This window comes from Physeter macrocephalus, chromosome 16 (genome assembly GCF_002837175.3).
Source record: "Physeter macrocephalus isolate SW-GA chromosome 16, ASM283717v5, whole genome shotgun sequence".
NCBI classification, from domain to species: domain Eukaryota; kingdom Metazoa; phylum Chordata; class Mammalia; order Artiodactyla; family Physeteridae; genus Physeter; species Physeter macrocephalus.
The window spans coordinates 59579866-59583530 of NC_041229.1; positions in this window are offsets into that span (position 1 = coordinate 59579866).

Consider the following 3665-nt stretch of genomic DNA (forward strand, 5'->3'; position numbering starts at 1 on the left):
TTGCTGTGCCCGGGCTTTCTCTAGTTGCAGCGAGCAGGGCTACTCTGTGTTGCAGAGCGCGGGCTTCTCGTTGCAGTGGCTTCTCTTGCTGCGGAGCACGGGCTCTAGGCACGTGGGCTTCAGTAGTTGTGGCTTGCGGGCTCTAGAGCGCAGGCTCAGTTGTTGTGGCACATGGGCTTAGCTGCTCCGTGGCATGTGGGATCTTCCCAGACCAGGGCTCAAACCTGTGTCCCCTGCATTGGCACGTGGATTCTTAACCACTGTGCCACCAGGGAAGTCCCTGTTTTTGTATATTTTTGATAACAGCACCAGCAGTAAATATTTACTGATCACCTAGTCAGTTGATGCTAGGCCCTGTTCTAGGTGTTTGAAGACAGAGCTGGGATCAAGGCTGACTTGGTCCTGGCTCTGCTGAAGCTTCCAGCCTGATAGGAGAGATAGGTCATACACAACAAAACAAACACAGAAACATGATCCTTTCTGAGAGTGATAAGTGCTCTGAAAGGAACAACAACTGATTTGTAAACATTAATTGGGATGGGAGCTATTTCACATTGGGTGAACAGGGAAGGTCTTCTGAAATCTGACTTGTGGGCAGGAGTCAGCCCCTGAAAGTTCAGGAGGAAGAGCACCAGGAATAGGGAATAGCCAGGGCAAAGGTTCCACAGTGGGACTGAGTTTGGCAGTGATTTCAGTGTTGTGAATAAGGTTTTATCAAAGAGTAGAAAGAGGTAAGGTCAGACATGTGAGCAGGAGCCAGACCAAGCAGGGCCTTGAAGGCCACAGAAAAGGTTTAGGGATTTGCTTTGAATATGCTGAAAAGCCTTAGGAGGGTTTTAAGTAGAGTAATAACTGATTTAGGCTTTGTGTGTGTGTGTGTGTGTGTGTGTGTGTGTGTGTGTGTGTGTTATGCGGGCTCTGGACGCGCAGGCTCAGCGGCCATGGCTCACCGGCCCAGCTGCTCCGTGGCATGTGGGGTCCTCCCATACCGGGGCGCGAACCCGGTTCCCCTGCATCGGCAGGCGGACGCGCAACCACTGCGCCACCAGGGAAGACCCTGATTCAGGCTTTTAAATCATCATTTTGCCTGCTGGGAGATGCCTAACCCAGGTGCAAGTTTCAAACTACATTCTAAAAAACATTAGGTCTTTAGGGTTTCCCTCGTGGCGCAGTGGTTAAGACTCTGCCTGCCAATGCAGGGGACACGGGCTCGAGCCCTAGTCTGGGAAGATCCCAAATGCCGTGGAGCGACTGAGCCTGCGCTCTGGAGCCCGCAAGTCACAACTACTGAGCCCATGTGCTGCGACTACTGAAGCCCGCGATCCTGGAGCCTGTGCTCTGCAACGAGAAGCCACCGCAATGAGAAGCCTGTACACCGCAACACTCGCCGCAACTAGAGAAAGCCCACGCGCACAGCAATGAAGACCCAAGGCAGCCAAAAATTAAAAAATAAATTTAAAAAAACGAAATTTGCCTTCATATATTATATTACCTAAAATTTTTTAAAGCGAATTTTATAATACAACTTTTCATATTTTTTCTTTTATAAATTTATTTATTTATTTATTTGGCTGCGTTGGGTCTTCATTGCTGCGCGTGGGCTTTCTCTAGCTGCGGCGAGCGGGGGCTACTCTTCGTTGGGCTGCCGGGGCTTCTCATTGCGGCGGCTTCTCTTGTTGCGGAGCACAGGCTCTAGGCGCGTCGGCTTCAGTAGTTGTGGCGCATAGGCTCAGTAGTTGTGGCTTGCGGGCTCCAGAGCGCAGGCTCAGTAGTTGTGGCGCATGGGCTTAGCTGCTCCGTGGCGCATGGGCTTAGTTGCTCCACGGCACATGGGATCTTCCCGGACCAGGGCTCGAACCTGTGTCCCCTGCATTGGCAGGAGGATTCCTAACCACTGCGCTACCAGGGAAGTCCCAACTTTTCATATTCTAAAGATAAAAAATATTTTTAGCCAAAATCAAATACTTCTTTATCATATACTATTGAAAAATGACAAAATTATTTTAAATTTCCTAGGAGTGTTTTGTGAGTCAGAAAAGGGTTAGGAAACCCTCACCCCAATATGACTCTCCAACTGAGAGAAATAACACCTCTGTGCCTCACAGCAATAATATACCCTTCAATGCGCACAACCTCAGCTCCTATGATGGTGTCCCCAGGCACCTGCAAGTCAGTCAGTCCTAAAGGGAATTTATCACTGTCGTCAACTGGCCCTGAGCCTCCAGTGGGTACCATGCCCTTCTCCTGGGCACACCTTCTAGTTAATGTTAACACCCACCACCCACTCCTTCAATAGACAAGCTAGGCTTGGGCTGGGGCTGAGGTCAGAAGGCTTAACGCAGTGCAGGTGCAGCATAGTTTTTCTGGAGGAGGTGACCTATGAGTAGGAGCCAGGCCCGCTAGAGGGAAAGATGTCCCAAATAGCAGGCATAGCATGTGCAAAGGAAATGAGGGTCAAAGACAGTGGCACAGGGGGTAATGAGCTCAAATCATTGTGGTTTCAAAGCAGAGAAGGGTACACTCTCCCGCAGTGTCACTGGCATTTACAGCTTTCCAAGACCTGTGACCCATCCCCATCTGCATTTCAACAAACCTGTCACCTCCATGGCCTGTATGGCTCCAGCTAATCTCTCCTTTCATTCTTCACGCCAGCCTGTCTGCAGAGCTCTGCACAGGGGTCTTGCAGGAGACAGTTTTGTCACAGTTCCCTGCAAACCCACGATTCACTATCAAGTGTACCCGTAAGAGATGCTGCTGCTCTTCCAGAGGCCACCCAGATAGTGATCGGTTGAGCCCTGAGTCAGGGTTGCTGATACTGGGTTGCAGGCCAGCTCAGCCATCCACTCCTGCGCAATATCAGGCAAGCCTTTTCTCCCCTCTAGGCCAGGGGTTTGCTGGATGAAATCAGCTGCACTCCTTCACTCTCAAAGTCCTAAATTTTCTGCGACGAACTGGACCCTAAAACCTTGCTCCCCACAAGGGCAGTTCTGCATCCCGTCCTTCCAGGCTCGAATCTGCTGGAAGTTTTTATGCCCTCGAACCTCTGCATTTGTTCTTCAAGCTGCCTGGAATCCGTTTTTCTCTCCACCTGGCCAATGCCTATTGCCTCCCTTACGACCAACTCAGTGCCATCACCTCCGCAAAGCAGGACTTCCTCCCTTCAGTCCCTTCCTCTTCCGTGCTTTCTTATCTCGCTGTCATACATTGTCTGCCTTGTGTCTGTGTCGCCTCCCCTCACGGATCTTGAGGGCCTCGAGGGCAGGGTCCGGGTGTGAGGGGGTCTCCAGGTCCCCGTCTTAGAGAGCCGCCTTGTCCAGAGCGTCTGTTACTGTTGACTTCAGTCCGGGCGCGGCGTGGTTAAGGAACACAGGCCCCGGAGGCCCCGCCTGCGGAACGCGCCAACAGGCGAGGGGGAAGCCGCTCCGGAGGCTCCGATCTCGCTCCTCGCTCTCTGCCCCGACAGAGATAGGAGACCCCACTCATGTGAGAGTTTTTGTGGGATCCGGGTAGTCTAGACCTTGGGGCGGTTCCCCCCCACGTTTTCGTTCCGTTTTCCCCCCCCAAGACCACTCTTAGTACAATCCGGGGATTCCCCGCCGCTGCCCGCCCCCTGACGTCACGGAGTCCCCTTGGAGCCCCGCCCCTGCCCGGCCGCGCCTCCTTGG